The sequence below is a fragment of the Pinus tabuliformis genome, chromosome 1_2 (assembly GCF_031772625.1).
Source record: "Pinus tabuliformis cultivar Carrire ecotype Pingquan chromosome 1_2, CPIR1, whole genome shotgun sequence".
NCBI lineage: Eukaryota > Viridiplantae > Streptophyta > Pinopsida > Pinales > Pinaceae > Pinus > Pinus tabuliformis.
Window position 1 is genome coordinate 644,854,013 of NC_142298.1, and position 24,627 is coordinate 644,878,639.

Below are 24,627 nucleotides of genomic sequence, written 5' to 3' on the forward strand. Positions count from 1 at the left end.
CGGATTGTAAGCCTATGGGTAGGAAAAGAAAGGCCACTGATCATAAAATCAGGCTAGAGAGAGAGAGACTCTTGTGTAAACACTCGTTTATTAATATAGACAACTTGATTCAGAGTTTATACAATGTGTACTGTGTAATTGAATTATAATATGTGTGTGGGTAGAGTGATTATGTGTAACTTATGTTGAAGGTGCAGAACAAAGTCGAAATACGGAGAAGCGTAACAGAACAACTTCCAGCTGTGGTTGGGGTGAATTTGTTGAGGCAACTCCACAGTTGCGATTGTGGGTAGAGTTGTTTTAGGGAGAACAATTCCAGCAAAAACAATGTAAACTTTGAAACGGGAACTATAAACTGAAAACGGGAACTCTGGCCAAAAAATGCCAAAAGAACATCAAAAACAGTGCTAAAAAAGAAAAGTGTGTATATTGGAATGATGGGTTTTTTTTTAGGGACAATTTTGAACATGTTTTAAAAATGGCAATGAAAACAAAATTTTCGTGCAAAATATAGCTTGAAAACGAAACAGTGATTATACTGGAACGATGATTTTTTTAGGGTCAATCTTCAAAATTTAAAAAAAATGCTAGTAAAATGATCTAACAACATAAAAATAACTCATAACTTCTCATTTAACACCATATGGAAATCAAAATTTTTATTTCAAGATATGATGCATACATTAGTTAGATAAACTGTCTTAAATAATTATTCAAAATCACTCATATTTTCTTGCACGCCATCAGAATTCACATCTTCAGATGAGTGACTGGATGCTGATGAAGATGTTCCATATTCTTCTCTTTCATCAACTAGTGCCCCATCTGAGTCCACATGCATGCCCATCATTTCAGGTTTCAAAATTCTTCTAGATTTACGACTGGTTTCAACAAACTCCCATCTCAATACTGTTCCTTCTAGTAACAACCTTTTCAGAATCTCTATCGTCTTGAAGCGAAGAGTTCCCCTCTTTATTAAATTGAAGTCATAAACAAGTATGTCAACATCCTCCAATTTCAATATGTCTGTGCGGCGACGATTTATATTCGTACCCTTTCTTTTTCTCTTTCCGCCATTTTTTTTTCGACTACCATCTCTGGCTTATACACACCATTGAATGGGTGTGTATTTGTGGCATAGCAATTTACTTCAACACTTGTAACATCCTCATTTTCTGTAAAGACCTTTATAACTTTAGCAACCTAGAATGGATAGCCATTGAGATCTCCATCTGCTAGCACTGCGATCATGCAATCCTCCTTAATATCCTATACTGACCCCTGTAAAGGTCTTCCATGGCTTCACGTTGTGCATGAGATCTTCTGGAACCAATATACATCTCTCTTTCCTCTGCCTGTGAAGAATTAATGATACCTTGAGATTGTTGCTGTTCAACAATGTTTATTTCCTCATGTGCATTTGACACATTTTGTGGCCAAATAAATGGACTTTTCAAAGGTATATCTTCATTTGTTCTTGTTGAAATGATATCACTTTGATTATTGAAAAATGACTCCCACCAAACTGAATTAGCAATGTAAAAGTACTCATATGTATATCTAATACATTTTTTAATTTCTTCTAGGCAATCAGAATAATTTATATCTCTGTTTTGTTTGCGTGCATTATGAACTTCACCAAATGATTTTAATAACAATATTTTCGATGCGAATATTGGATGATCTGAAATGAACTTCAAAAATTGCAAACCTGATGATGGTGCCCATTCTATCGTAGTTGAATACTTCTTGCCCCATATTAGTGTTTTCCCATCAATTTTTTTGATACGAAATTGATGTTGGAAGCTAATGTCATTAAGTTGTTCAATGCATTTCCCCTCACCATCTGATCCCATAATAAAACTTCGCATGTCAACAGTTTCTTCCAACACATCAAAAGTAGGCTCTGGCATGTATGATTTCTTAACACATTCAATTAATGATGGCAAGCTCCCAGCTTCCTTCCTCCTCAATGTGACTGAAAAACGACTGAAAATCTGATCAATATGGTCATGAGTGTGCCCAACAAGAAGGAAACCAACCTTTACCTTCTGAAAAATTCTCAATTCAACAAGCATGTTTAGATATCCAAAAACAACCTGATTTTTGTTTTCACGGCAAGTGTTGTCCAATTGTAGATACAAAACTTTAGGAAGATTACCAAACCAATGAGAAAGCACATCATGAATTATGGTTATGGTCAAATTTGCATCATTATGAATATTTGGAGCTGTGAAGTACACCTTTGGCAACATTTTCCCATTGAAGACCATACAACCGACCAAGTGATACTGAATAAAATTTACCTCCCGTAAATTTTTGGGTGTGCAAACAAAATGTGGTAAAAGTGTTTTCTTCTGGTCCATACCATCAATTATCAAACCCAAATATTTATTCGGATTATCATAACACTTCTTTCGATGCTTGTACAACTTTTTCTGTTCATTTGTTTGTTGTTCGCGATGCTCCTAAAGTTCTTTGACAATTGAATCTACACAACATAAAAGAAAGCCATTAAGAAATATGTTTTCATACTTGATGAATATACAATTTTAAAAGTTAAAGTTATGAATGCCTACCTCTTTCTGACCCTTCACATTTGTCCCTTTTTTATTTAAGAGAAGCACATGTACTGCAAATCCCCATCCTTGTCTTCTTAGGAATATGGACATTGTTGAATTCTTTCTTCCATATCTTCACAAAATATTGATATGTAATAAACCGGCCATGTCCCTCAGCACCTTTTGCATATTCTTTGTATAAGTTGTAGATTTCACGTCTTGAAAAATTATTTGGAATATGTATTGTCTCCCGATTTGGCATACACTCTCCATGCTTTGAAAAGAAATCTTTCATCCATGACATTGCAGTGTTTGATAATGGCCCAAACTGTCTTTTATGATGTACTTCAGGATAAAATGTGGGATCATTTTCCAAATTTTCTTGAATTCTCGAGAGACGAAAATTCCCAATCGAATGAAACATTTTGAAAGCTTTTCTACAGATAAATAAAGTCTTAATTTGATAGTCATAACCTAACAATGTAGATTGCATGCACCCAACTAAATATGAATTTTGCATGCTTTTATTCATTGAAAAATATCTCTTCCTGCTCTCTAATGCAAATTTGAAATCCATATGTTTCAAGCAATCTTTTTGGCAACATTCACTTGAAATGAGTGCGCTAATAGAACTTATTCTTGTCAGATATTCTGCTCTACCCATTGTATAACTAGAACATCTTGCATTGATATGAAAAGGTCTGCTCCTACTCCTCGATACAATATTTCTTGGCAACATCTCCATCATTAGATCATCATTTGTATAAGGATTTTCATCATCATTAAGAGGAATGATATCCACACTATGATCAACTATGCTTTTCAAATACTGACTTGGAGGATATTCTTCATCTTCCCCTTCTTCAGTGCTACTGTCATAGTCCATAGAATTCGGACTCAATGGAAATTTTGACTCGATGTTTATTGGATATTCTTCCTCATGTGAATTTTCGTTGCTGCTCTCGCAGTCCATAGAATTAGGACTAAGTGTATCATCTTGTCCTTCATCACTGCTACATTTATACTCATTAGAATTAGGACTAAGTGCATCATCCTATCCTTCATCACTGCTGCTCTCAAAGTCCTTAGAATCAGGACTAAGAGGACATTGTGACAGTCCATTCTTTTGAAATCCATCATCGCACTCGTCATCACTGTTGCTCTCATAGTCCTTAGAATTAGGACTATGTGGACACCGTGACACTCCATTATTTTGAAATTCATCATCCCGCTCTTCATCACTACTGCTGTCATAGTCTTTAGAATTAGGACTAATTGGACACCGTGGCACTCCATACTTTTGAAATTCATCATCCCGCTCTTCATCAAAACTTCTTTCATAGTCCTTAGAATTAGGACTAACTGGACACCGTGGCACTCCATACTTTTGAAATTCATCATCCCGCTCTTCATCAAAGCTGCTCTCATAGTCCTTAGAATTAGGACTAACTGGACACCTTGACACTCCATACTTTTGAAATTCATCATCATGCACTTCGTCGCTACTCTCATAGTCCTTAGAATTAGGACTAAGTGGACACTTTGACACTCCATTCTTTTCAAATTCGTTATCATGCTCTTCATCACTGCTACTCTCATAGTCCTTAGAATTAGGACTGAGTGGACATCGTGACACTCCATTCTTTTGAACTTCACCATCTTGCTCTTCATCACTGTTGCTTTCATAGTCCATAGAATTAGGACTAAGTGGACATCGTGAGACTCCATTCTTTTGAAATTTGTCATCAAGCTCATCATCACTACTGCTTTCATAGTCCTTCGAATTTGGACTAAGTGGAACCTGTGACTCTTTATTTATTTGAAATTCTCCACCCCCTCTTTCATCAGTGCTGCTCGCATAGTCCTTAGGATCAGGACTAAGTGGAAGAATTGACTTTCTATTCATAGTGGAAGAATTCCCGCTATATTCATCCATATGAATAGAGTTGTTATGCGATGAAGATGTTGATGTTGTATAAATCGAAACTTCACTATCAGGATAATCCATCCCCTTCAAATAGAAGATGTTGAATGATACAAATGGAGAGTCTCCTAAAGATATTATATAGCTTAGAGAATGAAATTTTCCCTCCAAAAATTTCCCTCCCAAAAAATTTCGCGAAAATATTTCCCTCCAAAAATTTTCCACCCAAAAAATTTCGCAAAAATATTTCCCTCCTAAAAGTTTGTGAGATTTATTTCACTTCATTATTTTATTATGCAATTTAATGAAAAATGTAAACTTAACTTTTTTTATGAAATAAATCATTAAAGTTAAAATTGTAAACTACAACTTCTACCTAAATTATTTTAATAGTCAAAGTATATAATATTTACTAAACAATTGAATGTTTTTTTAAATTTTTATAATACATTCTGAAACAAGTTAATCCCACATTCACCTTGCTATAAAACAATTCCATATTGTTCGCTTTATCATATTTTCATTCATCGCCATAAAAAAATTAACATGTTAAAATTTATTAAAACTAATTAATCTCGCATTCACCGTACGGTAAAACATCTCCGTAGTTTCACCTATATATTCCATTATCACTATTACTCACGTTACATCAAGGTTTTTTGAGGTTCGTTAAAAGACTTGGAGCGAATTTGTGGAGCAGCTACATTGGGATCAACAACATATTCAATGAAGAATTCCCGCAATTGAAAGGTCAGTTAAATTTTTTTTACTTGAAATTTCTGATATTAAATTATTTTAACGAAGTACATTTTTTTCTAAACATAAAATTTTTTGTCAACCAAATTAAGAAATATTTCTGCCATGAGCATGGTGGGCCTAGGGCAACCCCATCCTGCAATCAATCGGCCACCAGATTTTTTTTATAAATTTAAATTTTTTTGTCAACCAAATTAACAAATATTTCCACCGTGAGCATGGTGGGCCCAGGGCAACCCCATCCCGCAATCAGCCGGCCACCCACTCCCTTCGCACACCCTTCCGGGACCCTCCCCAAACTCAGAAACCCCTTTCCCCCTCACCCGTCAACCCCCTTCTGCCTCACATCCCTACCCCACACGACCCCCTCACCCCTACCTGGCCCCCCCACCTCACTCCCCTGGACCCACCCACCTGCCCCCCTACTCAAATCCCCTTCTCCTCCCCTCACCTCACCCCTCGTTTCCCCGACTCCCGTTCCCCCCTCCCTCACCTCACCCCTCGTTCCCCCCATCCCTACCCCTACCTCTCCCCCTCACCCCTCGTGCCACCCCTACCCCTCCCCTCACTCCCCCTCACCCTTCCCCTCCCCTCACTCCCCCTCACCCCACCCTCCCTCGTCCCCCTACTTTCACTCCCCCTCACCCTCACCCCTCCCCCTACCCCCCCCCCCCCCCCTTCACCCCTCAGTCGCCCCCTCGACCCCAACCCCCCGTTCGCTCCCCCCACCCTAACCCCCCCCCAACCCTCAGCTTGTGCCCCTAACCTCTCCCCCACTAACGCCTACCCCCCCCCCCCCCCTTCTTCACCGCTCGGCCCGCCCCCCTAACTCCCCTAACCCCCCTCCCCTACCCCTCACCCCCCCCCCCCCCCCCCCCCCACACCCACCCCTCGGCTCGCCCCCTAACCCCTCCTCCCTACCCCCTACCCCCCTCCTCCTCACCCCTCGGCCTCCCTCCCTCGCCCCTCACCCCCCTCCCAACCCCCCCCTCACCCCTCAGCCCACCCCCTTAACCGCCCTCCCCCCTCACTCCTCGGCGCCCCCCCCCCCAAAACCCTCACCCCCCCCCCCCCCCTCACCCCTTGGCCCACCCTCGTAACCCCCCCGCCACCCCCTCGGTGCACCCCCCTAACCCCCCCTCCTCCCCCCCCCCCCACAACCCACCCCTCGACCCCCCTCCCTCACCCCTCACCCCCCCCCACTACCGCCCCCTTCACCCCTTGACCCACCCCCCCCCCCACCCCTCAGCCCCCTCCCTTCCCCGCCCCTCTGCTCCTCCCTTCCCTGCCCCTCCGCTTTCCTCCCCCGCCCCTCCGCCTCCCGCTCCCGCCCCTCCACCTCCCCCTCCCCTCCCCCTCCCTCCTCCCGCCTCCCCTGCTTCTCACCTCCCGACCTCGGCCCCTTGGACGGCTACCTAGGCGTGCCGGTGGGTCGCTGGGGTGGCACGGGGTGGGTGGCCGCGCCCCACCCCGCGCCACCCTAGTAGCCCGCTGGCGCGCCCGGGGTGGCCGTTCGATTTTGGGAATTGGACGGCCACCCCGGGCGGGCCGGCAGGGTGGTGCGGGTTTTAGCGTTGCCACCCACCCCGCGTCACCCCGGCGACCTGTCGGCCCGCCCGGGGTGGCCGTCTGATTCCCGAAATCGGATTGCCACCTCGGGCGGGCGCCCACCCCGTGCCACCCTGGTGGTCCGTCGGCTCGCCCGGGGTGGCCGTCTGATTCCACCCCGGGCGGGCCGGCGGGCTGTTGGGATGGCACGGGGTGGGGCACGGCCGCCCACCCGGCGCCACCCCAGCTCGCCTGGGGTGGCCGTCCGATTCTGGGAATCAAACGGCCACCCCGGCGGGCCGGCGGCCCGCCCGGGTGGCCGTTCGAGGGGGCGGAGGTCGGGAGGCGGGAGGAGGGGGAGGGAGGGAGCGGGAGGCGGAGGGGAGGGGGAGGAAGGCGGAGGGGCGAGGAAGGGAGGAGGTGGAGGGGCAGGGAAGGGAGGGGGCCGAGGGGCTGGGGAGGAAGGCGAAGGGGCGGGGAAGGGAGGGGGCCAAGGGGTGAGGGGGGGGAACGGGGGAGTGTAGGGTGCGGGGGGGGAGGGCGGTGGGGTCGAGGGGTGAGGGGGGTTGGGTAGGGTGAGGAGTGAGGGGTTGGGGGGGGTGGAGGGGAGGGGTGAGGGGAGTGAGGGTAGGGTGGGGGCTGAGGGGGAGGGTCGGGGGAGGGAGGAGGGGGTTGGAGGGGCGGGGTGGGGACAGGTGGTGAAGGGAAGGGGAGGGAGGGGGGAGACAGGGGGGGGGGATGGGGGGAGACAGGGGGGGGGGATGGGGGGAGACGGGGGGGGGGATGAGGGGTGACGGGGGTTGTAGAGTTTGGGGGGACGAGGGGTGGGGCCGGGTAGAAGGGGGGAAGGGGAGTGAGGGGGAGGGAGGAAGTGGGGGGTGGGGAGGGTAAGGGAACGGTGAGGTGAGAGGGGGAGGTGAGGGGTGAGGTGAGGGGCGGAGGGGGGCACGGGTAAGGCGGGATATGAGGGCAGGGGGAGGTAGAGTGAAGGGGAACGAGGGGTGAGGGGGGTGGATGAGGGGGAACGAGGGTGAGGGGGGGATGAGGGGTGAGGTGAGGGGGAGGGATGAGGGGTGGGAGGAGGTAGAGTGAGGGGGAACGAGGGTGAGGGGGGGATGAGGGGTGAGGTGAGGGGGAGGGATGAGGGGTGAGAGGAGGTAGAGTGAGGGGGAACGAGGGGTGAGCGGGGGAGGGCCAGGTAGAGGGGGGGAAAGGGGAGTGAGGGGGATGAAGGGTGAGGTGAGGGGGGGGGTGAATGAGGGGGAACGAGGGGTGAGGGGGGAGGGCTAGGTAGAGGGAGGGAAAGGGGAGTGAGTGGGAGGGATGAAAGGTGAGGTGAGGGGGGGTAGAGTGAGGGGGAACGAGGGGTGAGAGGGGGGGTTGGGTAGAGGGGGGGAAAGGGGAGTGGGGGGGAAGGTTGGGAGCATGGGGGAGGGCCAGGTAGAGGGGGGGTGATGGGGGCAGGGTAGAGTGAGGGGAGCAAGGGGTGAGGAGGGAGGGCTAGGTAGAGGGGGGAAAGGGGAGTGAGGGGTGAGGTGGGGGGGGGGGGGGATGAGTGAGGGGGAGCAAGGGGTGAGGTGGGGGGGGGGATGAGTGAGGGGGAGCAAGGGGTGAGGAGGGGGGGCCAGGTAGAGGGGGGGAAAGGGGAGTGAGGGGTGAGGTGTGGGGGGGGATGAGTGAGGGGGAACGAGGGGTGAGGGGGGAGGGCGGATGGGTAGAGCGGGGGATGAGGGGTGAGGTGAGGGGTGACGGGGGGGTAGATTGAGGGGGAACAAGGGGTGAGGGGGGGGCCAGGTAGAGGGGGGCAAAGGGGAGTGAGGGGGATGAGGGGGAACAAGGGGTGAGGGGGGGGCCAGGTAGAGGGGGGCAAAGGGGAGTGAGGGGGATGAGGGGGAACAAGGGGTGGGGGTGCGTGCGGGTAGTGGGGGGGAAAGGGGAGTGAGGAGGAGGGGTAGGAAGAGGAGGGGGATGAGGGGTGAGGTGAGAGGAAGGGAGGAGGGGGGTGATGAGGGGTGGGTCCGGGGGGGGTGAGGTGGGGGGGATGAGGTAGGGTGTAGGGAAGAGGGGGGGTTAAGGGGTAGAGGGAAGGGGGGTACAGGTTGGCTGGGGTGGTCGTCCGATTGCGGGGAGGGGTGGCTCATTTGGGGGCAAAGGGGGTAGGGGGAATAGGTGGAAGGTGGGTAAGGGTGGGCTGGGGTGGCCATCCGATTGCGGGGAGGGGTAGCTCGGTTTGGGGGGAAGGGGGTAGGCTGTTGGGGGTTGGGGAGAGGGGGAAAGGGGTGAAGTGGCATGGGGCTTGTGGGCCGGTAGGGGGGCTAGGGGTTGGAGGGGGATGTGGAGGGGAAGTGGTTAGGGGGTGGCATGGTGTGGGCGTAGGGGGGAGGTGTGGAAGGGGGGTAAGGGTGCGGTTGGATGGTCGTCCGATTGCGGGGTAGGGTTGCGTGGGTTGGCTGAGGGGGAAGAGGGGTAGGGGGCTGTTGGGGTAAGGGGTGGGGAAATTGCCCGCCACTCCGTGGATGGACAGGGTGGTGTTAGTGGGCTTCTGCCATTTCTTAGTGTTAATATTTTTTTAATTTCAATTATCTGATTATACAAATTAAAAATTTAGGATATATTTTCATTGTGGATTTAAGTTAATATGTTTTCATTGTTTACTAATTTATGTGTTTCTATTTTTTAGGAAAATGGAATCAAAGAAGATTTCTATGAATATGTCTGGACCAAAGACACTTAAAGGTGCATCTTCAAAAAACATTGGTGAACGAACTCCACCTGAGCTCATGGCTACAAATATTTCAAGTGCCTCAAATGATAAGAAGATGATTTTAGACTAGAAGAATTCAAAAGAGGTGAAATTCCCATCAAGAATCTAGTATGTGAAAGAAAGAGAAAGCCAAAATGTGAACATATATCTATATATTGATATACCGAATGAAAATGGAATTTTTGAGCTGATGGGAAGAGTCATAGATATGTGTTCGGTACCAGACACTGAAGTTGTTTACATACTTACAAAAGCTCCCAAGTCACATGAAAGGATTAAATATCAACTAACATATTCATTGTATGACACGAGAGAGGTATCTACAAAGTTGTGTAAACAAATCGTAAATGAGATGAAACAAAACATCGTAAGTATTTTTATTTATATTTGTATTTTGTTTTCTTGAAAGTGTCTTGTTATATTTTTTTAATTTTGTTTTATTGACATATGATATTTTGTTTGGCAGAATTTTGTTGAAAGTTGTTCAATTAGGTTGGGAGGCATTCATTTCATAGAGCATGATATCATGAAAGTTGTCAGCAGTTTTTACTCAGTGTCAGAAGAAGATATGGAAAACAAGCAAAATGTAGTAATTGATGATGCTACAAAACTACATCCAAAGGATCAGAAAAAAAGGCCTCTAGTGGATAAATCTAGCAAGGGTAAACAAGTTACTTTTGAGGGCAATGAAGTTGAAACTAACAATGAAGCATATGTTGCCGTTACTGAAGATGACATTGGAACTGAGAAGAGCCGTAAAAGACCAAAAGTAACAACACCCAAAAATAAATCTATTGAGAATGTTATGACAAAGAAAAGTAAAGTTGAAGATTTTGAAGTAGTCATTACCAGCAGTCAAGAACCTAGTGAAACTTCAAAAGAAAGCAGAGAAATCATTACACTAGGAGCTAATTTAGAGGATGGCATTATCAAAACAAAACAAAATGCCATTCGACAGAATTTGACAAAGAAAAACTTAATTGATGGTGGTCGTACATTTTAGCTTAATGTTAGACAAACCTATAAGGCAAGTGAAGGAAAATGTCAATATCAAGTCAGAAATCCACACCATCTGCATGTTCACAACTTGAAGACATTGATGAGGTATAATCCATATGCTCATGTGGTTAATTATGTGCTTCTTGTTGATCCAGTTCAAGTTCCCAACAAAGAAGCATTTGATAAGTCAAAATGTTTTGAATACAATTATTATGTGCTTGGGGGGAAGCATTCTGTAGAAGCTCAAAGACAATTGATGGAGGAATATCCCAATAACCCTCATTTTGAAACAATGAAATGTATCATTTATGCTGGTTTATCGGATACATAACCAAAGTTAGTGGCATGGGATCATAATTCAGATAATGAATATAGGATGTCTATGACTTTCATCCAAAGGGTTAGATTTATTCATAGTGAATTTCAAGAAATATGTGGTGGGGATAGGATAAATGTTACTGCAGATTTCCGAAGGGAATGTTGTATGGAAATAGGCTATCAAATTGAAGAGAAACCCAATTAAAAAGGTGGAAAATGCAACCTTCCTAGTGATATATTCAGAGGTGTTGATAACATTTTCCAATTGGCATTTAGAACTGGAGATGTTTGGAACTTGATTGATGAGATTTTTAGCATGTGGGAAAACATTGGCATTAAAAACCAGAAGTTTAAAAAGTCTAAGCCATTGATATGTGGTGGCAGTAAATTAGGTCCTTACTTGAAGCAACTTCCAAAAGATATGACTATCACACCTTGGAGAGCAATGCAAGGAGTGAAAGATGAAAAAATTGTCAAAACAATATTATCTCGTGTGAAGTCAGGGGAATTATCATTGGAGGAAATGTTCGAGGAATTTCAAAAGTAAGTTTATTTCTAGATTATAATTTTCTTTTAAATAAAACATGTTGTTCTTGGTAGTATTTGTTATACATATCATTATATTGACTTTTTGTTACTTTATCTATGTAGTCACAAAGTTTACATGAAAATTCAAGAACAAATGGTTAGATTGTTGAATGAAGATAGTTGGGATGATGTCGTACGCAACTATCCAGATTCAAGTTCTACATCAACATTAAAAGCTTTTTATCTTGCATTTAAAAAGGTATCTTGATTTACACATTCGTTTTTATTCATCTGTGTACTATTTTTAATTTATAACTTACATATATATTTGTTTATTTTATAAAAGATGAATAAGGATGATAATGGAGCGCCAACTAGCTTCAGAACCTTTATTGAAAAAATAAAGACCGAAAGACCGAGGAAGCAACGTGTTAAGAATGTTGAACTTGATCCAACTCTTACTCATTTAATTTGGAATGGGCTAGACATTGTTCAATATCAAGTAATACAAGGCGACTGTGAAAACATTGCTAAACTCATACCTAAAAGGGAGTATGCCCTAGTTATTGCAGATATTCCCCATGGTTTCAATATTCCAAATATTGACTATGATAGTGACCCTTATACTTATCAAGCTTTTAGTAAACTGGTTGCGGGATTTGTAGAAGTCATGTCATCACCATTATGGAGATTTGTGACATTTCATTCAGACACACAATTGGCAATGATATTGTCAAGCTTCAAAGGGAAAACAAATTCAAGGATGCAGTTTACATGGTAAGAAGTTTAAAATGTATATTTGATTAATGTTGAAAAATTCATTTATGTACAAGTTGATTGAACTTTTACTATTTCATGTTACAGGCAAAAGTCAAATCTTCTTAACCGTGACGATCAAGTATTTATAAATGATTATGAGTTCATTCATATTGATAGTTGGGCAAAATATGATAGCTATATGTCTATGATTTTTAATCGGGTGGACGGAAAGAGTCATAGCCAAATACTGAGTTATGATGCTGTTGTGAGAAAACTAACATATGAAGACAAAGAAGCAAAATGAGAGATAGTTAATATTTATCAAAAACCACAAATATTGATTAACTATTTTATAGACATATGTTCAAATGAAGGAGATTGGGTTCTGGATTTATTTTCTGGCTCAGGTAAGTTTTATTATATAGAATTGAATTTCAATATGTTATTTTTTAATTAATATGTCATTGTACTAATTTACTTCATTATTTCTTTTGTGCTTGATAACTAGGTACAACACTAACATGCTGCCTTCAAAAAGGAAGAAATTACATTGCAATTGAAAAAGATCCATTACAATGCAATTTCATTCAGCAAAGAATTAATGCTCTTCAATTTCTTCTAGATGCAATGCAAGAAATTGGGTTGAAGAAATGGGACTTTAGTGAATCACATGTGGCAAAAAAGGCAAAGGAACCTCAACCACCATTACATGGGATGTTTGGAAAGACATACATTGGGAGATTGGCAAACATGAAAGATCCATTAGAAGACGAAAATGAGCAAAATGTAGCAGAAAATATTGAGGAAGAAAACAATGATGAAACTCTAGAGGATGAAGAGTTTGGATTACGTGACATTGTTGATTAAATTTAAGTTATGCTTGGAAATCAAGCTCATTTTTTGTAACTGTTAAGTAGTTATACTTGCAATGTTTTGACTTTGACATTTTATGAAAAGAATATACACTCAATTAAGGTTGTTATGCATTCAATATTTGTAATATGTGATTTTCACATTAATTTTTAAGTTAACCATTATTTTTTGAAAAAAAAGTGATTATTATTATTTTTTGGCATGAAATTCATTTAAAAAACTATTATTTAACTATTTTTAGTTAAAATTTTCGTATAAAAATTGTGATTTTCGCATGTCAACTGTAGCAAAGAATTATCAAAACGTGTAGTTTTGAAATTATATTTATGTTAAAAATGGCTATTTTTATGTCATTTGTTAGAAAATATTGTTTTTTAGAAACAATTATTTCTTGTGGATTGAAAAATTAATTAACAATGTATAAATATGTAAAATATCGAAAATTCAAAATATCAACCTTCTTTTTTAAATATGCGAAACAATAAAAACCTCACTACAAAAAAAATAAAATTAAAATAACAAAAAGAAAATATGACAAAAAAGACCACTTCAAAAATTATTAAGTTCACAGAATAATTATTTACATTTCATACATTAGAAAATTTAAAAAGTTAAAAAAAAACCTTTTAAAAAAGGGGTCTGGTGCAGAATTACCACGTTTTTAAATCAGCATAAAAAACACTACCATTATAAAACGCAATGTACATAAAAAATTTATAGTGCCAAAAACTAAGCTTTAAAAAACACGTGTGTTCTGCATAACCCCTTTTCGAAATCGGGTCACTTTTTTGCTATCTCTACAAAACGGGTAAGAGTATGGGTTCTGGTTTCAAAGTTTACATTGATCAAAAGAAGTGTTAGTTAGAATTGTTAGTCGGCAAGCAATTCGAGGAGAGAACCATAGAAGCTTGTGTTACGACTCTGTACACATTGAGGAGGAAGCCTTTAGAGTTACAGTGAAGGTGGAGGATCATATAGGCGCGAGTGGAGTTAAGTTAAAGAGAGAATTGTGGTGGAACAACGAAGGACAGGAACCCTGAAAGAAGCGAGTCCACAGAAGGACATTGAAGAAACGGTGCAAACCCAAAGTAAAGAGCAGCAGGGGTAGGAAAGAACAAATTCCTTTGATTGTAGTTTAAGTCCCATAGTAAATCCTGACTGTCGATCACTAAAGTCAATTCTTACATCATAGTCAAGTGCAGGATTAAGTGAGTGGATAAACCATGTGTTAGTTGAAGGGTCGCAGATCGTAGGATCTAAAAGCCTTGTCATCCAACGAATATCGGGCCTTAAAGAGATCAAGCTTTAACGACAAGGGTAGACACAAACTTCTTTAGATCGAGTGTTTATAATTCTCATAGGGTCCAAAAAGATGCTAAAACATCGCGTAAGTGTTCCACCCGATATCATTGTGGACCGTCGGATCAAGCAGATCTTGATTAATGGTTATAAAGTGTCAGGCAAGTCTGTTGATTGCTAAGATTTACAGCCGTAAGATCGAAAGTAAGATTGAAGTGATAAAGAAATTGGAAAAGGCGGACCCGAAGAGGTTATGGGCGTGTTTTTATTTTATTTGAAGTCCGGTTGTGATCGCATATCGCATGCGAGAGGTGATGAAGTCGCATGATGGTTTGATGCGATATTGTGACAGTCGTTGATCTGGTGAATGAAATCAATTGTGGGGAAGGCAGTTGTATATAACAAGTCAAGAGTTTCGAAGGCATGTTCTAACGGTGGAGGAAGATTGCGATTGCGATAAAGGTAAGCATCAGGTAATGTGCGAAGAACAAGGAGAAGGCGAAAAGGTATGGTTATATATGTGCGGGCTTAAGGATTGATTAAAGTTTAGATGAAGGGTTGATTTATAATGTCCTGATAGAAATATTGATAAAGGGTTAGACTATAGAAATTCTAACCAAATGTTCCCGCATTTGGGTTAAATGAAGGGGCCTTAATCTTAGCTTATGAAGGTTTGACCAAGCTGGTCATAGAAATTGCCGGGACAAATGAGAATATGCATTGTATATGCATACTGTGGGTATATCAGGGTTTGATATTGCGTCATAGTGGTATTAGAGTCAAATAAGGAAATTCTGTGTTATGTTTTAAAAATGTATATGCAGGCAGGTGGAGATCGGGTTATTTGAATCTGATAAGTAGAAGGCATGAGATAAGATGAGAGTAAGTGATACTCTTAAGAAGACATTGTAGAAGCATAAGAAAACACAGTGATTTTATTTTCTTGAGGAAAGTGGAGGTTCACTCAAATGTGAAGAATCGATGGAGACTGCTTGTGAAGCCATGTAGGTGTTGTTTTATTTAGCTCTGGTTTGAGTTTTGCAGGTTAAAGACATTTAAGTAAAGATTGATAGAAAGAGATAGACAAGGGAAGCTGATATGTTCTAAAGAACACAGTGAATGAAGACTAAATAAACAAGTGGTGGCGAACCTAAAGAATCCAATTGAAGGTTGCACAGAGAGGATAAGAGTGTTCTCAGAAGGAAGCTGAGCAGAATAATTTTAAGGTGGCCATAGGAATTTGGCAGCAACAAGCTTTTGAAATCTCACATTTTACTTGCTTGTAAACAATAATTTTTTGTTAAAATTGTTGTGTAGCAGGGAAAGTTCCTGTAAGTAATGAATAATTGATATTTTGTCTATACTGTGGAGGAATTTGATTGATATTACCATAAAGGTAGAGCATTAGCCTCTAATCGTTTTAGTGAAACAATACACTATTTAAGCTTACCGTAAAGGTAGAATATTGGCCTCTAATCATTTTAGTGAAACAATACACTATTTAAGCTGACACAAAAAGCATGAAAAGAAAATTTCTTAGTTATTGAAACATAGTATTAATCATTTTCATTTAATGAACCAAGTTAAAAGATTGCAACACAGACTATCTTACTACATGTATATCCTCATGCAAAATCATATGAAACCCTGAACATAGGACTTTAAAATATGCATGTAATGCCATAAATTACGAGATGGAAAGAGGATATTTCCATTTAATAAGTGATATTATATAGCAGAGAGAAACCAAATCCAAGGAATGTGCATCAAGTCCTTAGTACACAACAACTTTAAAATAGAGAAATAATATATTCCCTTAAGGACAACCATAATATATGACATGACTCCTAGATCATAATCATAGTAATAGATGAACTTCTTCTCTCTATCCAACTCAATCGACTACCTAAGATAAATTAAGCATAGAAGAAGAAAACCAAGATGTAGTAATACTGTATTTTGCAAAGGATTACAATAGCCATATTTTACCTCCTTCTAGTTATCAAATTGAAACAGAACAAAGAATGCAAGAAAACAAATATGAATACCCTCGAATCAAACAAGGTAGTAACCAGAGTGAGTAGTTCCAGAAATCGAAATAAATCAAAGGAAATCATTAAGTGGATGTAGTAATTCTCTAAATGGAACTTGCAACCTATATAGAGGCATGCTATAGCCTTACCACATTCACACAACATGTTTAGAAAACAAGTGACAAACAAACCTTCATATATATATATATATATATATATATATATATATATATATATATATATATATATATATATATATATTTGTGTGTGTGTGTGTGGAACCTTATCTGAGAGTATAATTAAACCACGAACATTATTCAAAACTAAAATAATAAGGAGCCTTTGTCCTAATAATTTAACAAATTAAAACAAGCCAATGACTACATTCAGAGGAATGGGTCACATCATTAACAAGGAAAACCAATAACCCGACTAAAGGAGAACAGTAAGAGCGAAGGTCTATATAAATATAAATGGTGCCTCTTAAGGACTTGTAACTTTTCTTTAGGACACAAAATAGAGGATCACGTAGTGACCAAGTATGAGGGTGACAACATACTCATATGTAGTAGACCATCTACCGACTAGGAACAATATTAAATATAGCCTAAGAACATTCAACTGATAGCAGAGGATGACATAACGTTCCATTATCCAGAGCCATCGTAATCAACCCAAAAATCATAGGCACAACGATCCATCATCTAGAGCCAACAAAATGGAAGTACAGTTGACTTGACAAGTAGCATTAAGGAATGGACCTATAAATGAGAGAACACACCAGAAATGGAGTAAGCCACATAGAGAATAAATTAAAGGTTCATTGGAATACTTGTGCGAACATAACCCAACAAAAGATAAGTTAGCACACCTCAGAGCCATCCTTCACACCTAGACAGTAGTAATTATGCCTTAAAATACTACTCATGACAGAAATAATTACCCGAGGGATGAAGGAAGCAGAACTAGTGATGCAGAAGCATACAGCTCAACAATTTCATTATGTTTTAGTAGACATAGGGGGTCTTGTATTTTCAAGGAAGTTGGATTCCTATGTATGTAATTATGAATGTTTTGAGTGGTTAAATTAGGAATTAATTAGATATTGTGAGGATGCTCTCGAATGTAGGGAACATGGGTGATTAATGATGATGAGAGAGTTAAAAATCAATTAAAAGTCTTGGATTAGAAAGTGGTTTCATGATTCGAGGAGCTAGAGAGGGTTCTTAGGGATAAGTAGGAGTTAGTTAAGAAAATTAAGGATCTGAACTATAATTAGTTCAACAGAACCTTTTTGTATAAATGTAAGCCTAAAAGGTGAGAAGGAGGAGTCAGGCACTAGTTAGAGAGTAGCTAGTGAGTCAAAGAGTCAGATTGTAAGCCTATGGGCAGGAAAAGAAATGCCACTGATCATAAAATTAGGCTAGAGAGAGAGAGACTCTTGTGTAAACACTCGTTTATTAATACAGACAACTTGATTAAGAGTTTGTACAATGTGTACTGTGTAATTGAATTATAATCTGTGTGTGGGTAGAGTGATTATGTGTAACTTATGTTGAAGGTGTAGAACAGAGTCAAAATACAGAGAAGCGTAACAGAACAACTTCCAGTTGTGGTTGGGGAGAAGTTGTTGAGGCAGCTCCACAGTTGCGATTGTGGGTAGAGTTTTTTTAGGGAGAACAATTCCAGCAAAAGAAGTGTTAGTTAGAATTGTTAGTCGGCAAGCGATTCAAGGACAGAACCATAGAAGCTTGTGTTAAGACTCTGTACACATTGAGGAGGAAGCCTTTAGAGTTACAGTGAAGGTGGAGGATCATAAAGGCGTGATTGGAGTTAAGTTAAAGAGAGAATTGTGGTGGAACAACGAAGGACAGGAACCCTGAAAGAAGCGAGTCCACAGAAGGACATTGAAGAAATGGCGCAAACCCAAAGTAAAGAGCAGTAGGGGTAGGAAAGAAAAAATTCCTTTGATCATAGTTGAAGTCCCGTAGTAAATCCTGACTGTCAATTGCCAAAGTCAATGCTTACATCATAGTCAACTGCGGGATTAAGTGAGTGGATAAACCGTGTGTTAGTTGAAGGGCTGCAGATCGTAGGATCTAAAAGCCTTGTCATCCAATGAATATCGTGCCTTAAAGAGATCGAGCTTTAATGGCAAGGGCAGACCCAAACTTCTTTATATCGAGTGTTTATAATTCTCATCAGGTCCAAAAATATGCTAAAACATCACATAAGTGTTCCACCAGATGTCATTGTGGACCGCCGGATCAAGCAGATCTTGATCAACAGTTATAAAGCGTCAGGAAAGTCTGTTGATTGGTAAGATGTATAGTCGTCGGATCGAAAGTAAGATCGATGGTGGAGATTGAAGTGATAAAGAAATTGGAAAAGGTGGACCCAAGGAGGTTATAGGCGCGTTTTTATTTTATTTGAAGTCCAGTTGTGATTGCATATCGCATGCGAGAGGCGATGAAGTCGCATGATGGTTTGATGCAATATTGTGACAGCCGTTGATCTGGTGAATGAAATCAATTGTGGGGAAGGCAATCACATATAACAAGTCAAGAGTTTCGAAGGCATGTTCTAACGGTGGAGGAAGATTGCGATTGCGATAAAGGTAAGCATCAGGTAATGTGCAAAGATTGAGGAGAAGGCGAAAAGGTATGGTTATATATGTGCGGGCTTAAGGATTGATTAAAGTTTAGATGAAGGGTTGAGTTATAATGTCCCGATAGAAAGATTGATAAAGGGTTAGACTATAGAAAGTCTAACCAAATGTTTCCGCATTTGGGTTAAATGAATGGGCCTTAATCTTAGCTTATGAAGGTTTGACCAAGATGGTCGTAGAAATTGCTGGAACAAATGAGAATATGCATTGTATATGCATACTATGGGTATAGCGGGGTTTGATATTGTGTCAACTAGGTCACTCATTCACCCGAATCAAATCCCCATGAGAGAATAGAGAAATTGGGCCAACAACGTATTCATGGTGAACAATAGAAAACCCTTCTGGGGTTAACATTTGAAGCATAATGACTCTACAACCAATTACTTGAAGGAGCCATGAAGTAAATCCTTGACCCTTTGGCACCGTTGAGGGAAAATTCATTAGGGAAGGCTTGAAACAAGTAACAGATGTCAGAATTACTCTTTGGAAAAGGAAGTTATCCTGCAACCATGAAAAACCCAAAATTAGTTAGCAGTGATCCATGAAATTAAACACTAACAACAAAAAGCAATAAAAATGATGCCTCTTACCTATTGAAGCGAAATGGATGGAATGTCCATCTTGGCAGGGCATTGTAGGGAGAAATGGACACACTTTAAGGGACAAGAACAAACGATTTCTATGCGCAAACAAGGAGCAAGAAACAATGATCAAATCTTTAATAGAGAAATTAAGTTAGAAAATAGTGGAGGGAGAAATGATGATAGGAGGAGAGTCAGAGATTGAAAAATTTGAGAGTGAAGGGGAGTCAGATAAGGCCTATTTTCATAAGTCTTAGTAGAAAAGGAAGCCAGAACTGCAAGGAGAATTTCGGATGATCAAGCCCCCCATGCTTGATGGGGAAAAGGAGGAGGACACAAATGCCTTATTATTAAATATGACTAAATACTTTCAAGTTTATGACTATGAAAGTAATTTAAAAGCCAGGTTAGCTATTTATCAGTTACAAGGCAAGGTTTCCTTGTGGTGGTTAGATGAAAAGAATGTATAGGGAATGGAGGAGAAAAAAAATATTATGGGAGGAATTTTGTAAGCATTTCAAATATCGCTACTTGAGTGAGCGATACTATGATGATCGTGCCAAAGAATTTCACGAATTAAGGTTGGGACAACTCACTATGGATGAGTTTGTATCCAGATTTACTAACTTACTGAGATATGTCCCATACCTTAAGGAGGAAACAGCTAAAGTACAACAGTTCATGAACTGCTTGCCTACAGTATATGAGTACGAGATCAAATTTGATAACCCAAAAACTATGGATGAGGTGGTGAGAAAGGCAAGGTTATGCTACCAACAATTTAAAAACAAAGATGAAGTGCTCAATACTTGGCCAAATAAGGAGAATACCAAGGTCAACACAAGAGGAAGGTGGTCAAAACCAAGGTATCTCAAAAACTTTGGCTGAGATCATCAGCAGAAAAAGTTTGATAAGGTGGTTGTGAATTAGCAAGTTACTTCCTAGGTAGGATCGAAAGTCGTTGATATGAATGTTAGAAAGGGGAATGGAGACAGGGAGAAAGGAGCACTGAAGTGTTGGGGATATGGTGAGCCTTATTTACTAAGAGACTGCCCGCATAATCCCAGGTCAGTACAAAACATACAAGCCATCCATGAAGCCTCTACAATAAATGACATGGCCAGTAGCATTCCAAGGATAAGCACAGCCGTGGAGGATAGACAAGCAGGATATCAATCCACCATGATTGACCTAGAAGGTATTCTAGCTAACCAATCTGTTTTTGTTTTAATAGACTTGGGATTTAGTTTAAGTTATGTGGGACGACAAGTAGTAGAAATATGTAATTAAAGAAAAGAAAAATATAAAACAGCTTGGTTGGTACAATTGGCCACGGGTACCAAGAGAAGAATCACTAGCCAAGTGAAGCAATGTCCATTAAATTTAAATGGCTAAATGACCATGGTAGATTTAAATATACTTCCCCTTGGGTTGTATGATATCTGAATTGGAATGGATTGGTTGGAGCGATAGGTTGCACTTATAAACTGGCTAGCAAAGACTGTAACTTGTATGGAAAAGGTATATCAATACCAATCTCAATTAGGAAAACTAATGAGCTACAAATGAAGAAGAGTGCCCGGAAGGGATGTCAAATATTTATGGTTTAGGTAGAAGAAACTAGACAACAGAGTGAGGAGAAGAAAATAAGTGTTTTACCAGTCATTAATGAATTCGTGGACATTTTTCCCAAAGAGATTCCTAGTCTACCACCCCATCGGGATATAGACTTCACAATAGACTTGGTATTGGGTGAAACTCTGGTGTCTAGATCACCTTACTGGATGTGCCCCCCGGAATTAGTGGAGCTGAAAATACAGCTACATGAGCTACTAGATAAAGGGAATGTTATGCCTAGTGTGTCACACTGTGGAGCATCGGTACTCTTTGTTAAGAAAAAGGATGGTACATTTAGGCTGTGTATTGATTATCATCAGTTAAACAAATTGAATATCAAGAATAAATACCCCTTACCTTACATTGACAATCTATTTGATTAGGTAAAGGGAGCCACTGTTTTCTGAAAAATTTGATTTGAGAATGGGATACCATTAGTTGAGGATAAAAAATGAAGATATTTATAAGACAACTTTTAGAACCAGATACGGACACAACGAGTTCGTAGTGTTACCATTTGGCCTGACTAATGCTCCTACAACTTTCATGTGTCTAATGAACAGTGTACTCATTAAGTATTTGGATAAATTTTCTCTGGTATTCATTAATGATATTTTGGTCTATTCTCGGAATGAGGAGGAGCACAAGAAACACTTAAGGTTGGTGTCGCAAACCTTAAGAGAAATTTTTTTTTACACTAAATTTAGTAAGTGTGAATTGTATAAGACCAAAATTTAGTATCTTGGACATATCATCTTGAAAGAGGGATTAGCGATGGATCTCGATAAAGTAAAGGCCATGGTACATTGGCCTATACCTCAGGATGTAGTTGTTGTTCAGTCATTTATGGGTCTTGCAGGATATTACTGCATGTTTATTAAAGAATTATAAAAAATAGCTCACCCCATCACATCGCTGCAGAGAAAAGGGGGTAAAATTCGAATTGACAACTATCTGCCAGTCAAGTTTTGATAAGCTAAAGTATTTATTGACTAGTGCCCCTAGTATGAAACTGGAAGATTTAAGAAAAAAGTTTATTGTGTGTACAAATGCATGTATGGAGGGGCTAGGAGGAGTTTTGTTACAAGATAATTCTGTAATAGCATATGAGTCAAGGAAGTTAAAAGGTCATGAGAAAAATTATGCTATGTACAATATGGAATAACAACTGTTATACATGCCTTGAAAATGTGGAGGCACTATTTGTTGGGAAAAATATTCACACTACAAACCGATCATTTCAGTTTAGAGTATATGCTTAGTCAACCTGACCTTAATGCCAGACAGGCTCGATGGATGGCATTCCCGAGTGAATTTGAATTTGAGATTAAGAATATGAAAGGGAAGGAAAATAAGGTAGCAGGTGCTCTGAGCAGACACACTCACACTCTAACATGAATAAGTGTTAGTAGTATTAAAACAAATTTTCTAGAACAAATTAAAAACTCTATGCATAAGGATTTCAAATATTCGGAAATGCAACAAAAATTGCAGCAAACTCATATACCGGGATATGTTGAAAATGGGGAAAAATTATTAACGTACAGGGGAAAATTGTATATACCCAATATTCCAGAATGGAAGGAAATAATACTTAAGGAGCATCATAAAAATCCACTTACACGACATTTTGGATAGTAGAAGATTGTCACAACATAGAGGAAATGCTTTTTTTGGCCAAGAATGAAAAAAGAAGTGGTCAAGTACTTAGCAAAATGTATAGAATGCCAACAAGTTAAGGTAGAACATCAACACCCTGCTGGGTTCTTGAATCCACTACTCGCTCCTGAATGGAAATGGGAGAAAGTCTCACTAGATTCCATCACAGGGTTACCACGGACAAAAATACAACATGAATCCATTAAGGTGGTAGTGGACATGCTTAGGAAAGATGCTCGTTTCATACTTGTATAATCTACCTTCGACACTGCTTAAATTATCAATGTGTTTATGAAGGAAATCTTCCAATTACATGGTGTCCGTAAAATGATAGTATCAGATCGAGATCCAAAATTCACCTTAGCCTTTTGGAGAGCTCTATTTAGAAGCATGGGTACAAAGTTAAATTTCAGCGCCGCCTACCATCCTCAAATAGATGGACAGATCGAAAGAGTCAACCAGATCATAGAAAATATTATTAGAATGTATGTGATGGATAAGACTACCCAGTGGGAGGAATTCTTACATTTGGAAGAATTTGTGTATAACAATATATACCAGAGCTCCATCAAAATGAGCCCGTCCGAGGCATTTTACGACAGGAAATGCCATACACCCCTCAGTTGGAGTCAACCAGAGAACAAATTGATTTTGGGGCCAAATTTATTGCAGGAAATGGAACAAATGGTGTGCAGATTTTAGCAGAATATTAAAGAAGCGTATGACCGCAAAAAGAGTTACGCAGATAAAGAAAGAACACATAAGGAATTTAAATATCAAGGATCATGTTTATTTGAGAGTGAAACCCCAAAATAGCACTCTGTGTATAGGAACTTGTCCAAAACTATCTCAACAGTTTTGTGGATCATTTGAAGTTTTGGCTCGAGTCGGACCTGTAACTTATCAATTAGCTTTGCATCGTCACATTAAAGTTCATCATGTATTTCATGTATCTTTATTAAAAAAATATGTACATGATAATACTCATATAATTGACTGGAAAATGCTACAGGTGGAACCGGGAGGTGATTTCCTGCCAGAACCACTTTGCATTTTAGACGATAGAGAAAAGTGGATTTGGAATCGAGCCGTCACTCAGGTCAAGGTGCAGTGGATGCACTTCACTCCCGAGGAGGCCACGTGGGAATTGGAAAGTGAAATGCAAGAAAAGTAACTTTTTTCAGCTTAGGAAAACTGAAATTTAAACATCAACGATGGTGTAAATAAAAGTGGGGGAGAATGTAATACCTCTCCCTGATTGAAAAATATTAGTATTTTTCCATTTAATTAAAAGAGCATAATGATGATGTCTGCCATAGAATGATGATGTAATAAATGTTTTTAAATAAGAAATAAATTGGAATTTCTTGGAAATGGAACACTGGCAGATAATAGTACATCATGATAATATTTCCATGATTAGAATCTAGAAGGTTTTTGGATAAAATTAGTGGATGGGAGAGAAAGGTCCAATATGAAATTATCTAGAGATAAACGTTAAGTTGATATTGGCATAAATCTTCGCTAAAGATAAAAAGTGATCTTTTAGCACAAAGGGCAAAATCCCATAAAGCGGTAAACCTCTCATAAAGAGGGAAAAATCCCATGAAGGTCAAGGAAGCCTTTAGCGAGATTGGTGGTGATTTGCTGCATGATTTTTAAGGCACCATGGTGTAGATGACCCTATCTCCTATGCTAGAGTTCACCAACATCTCAACTCTGCACTTTTTCAGCCTT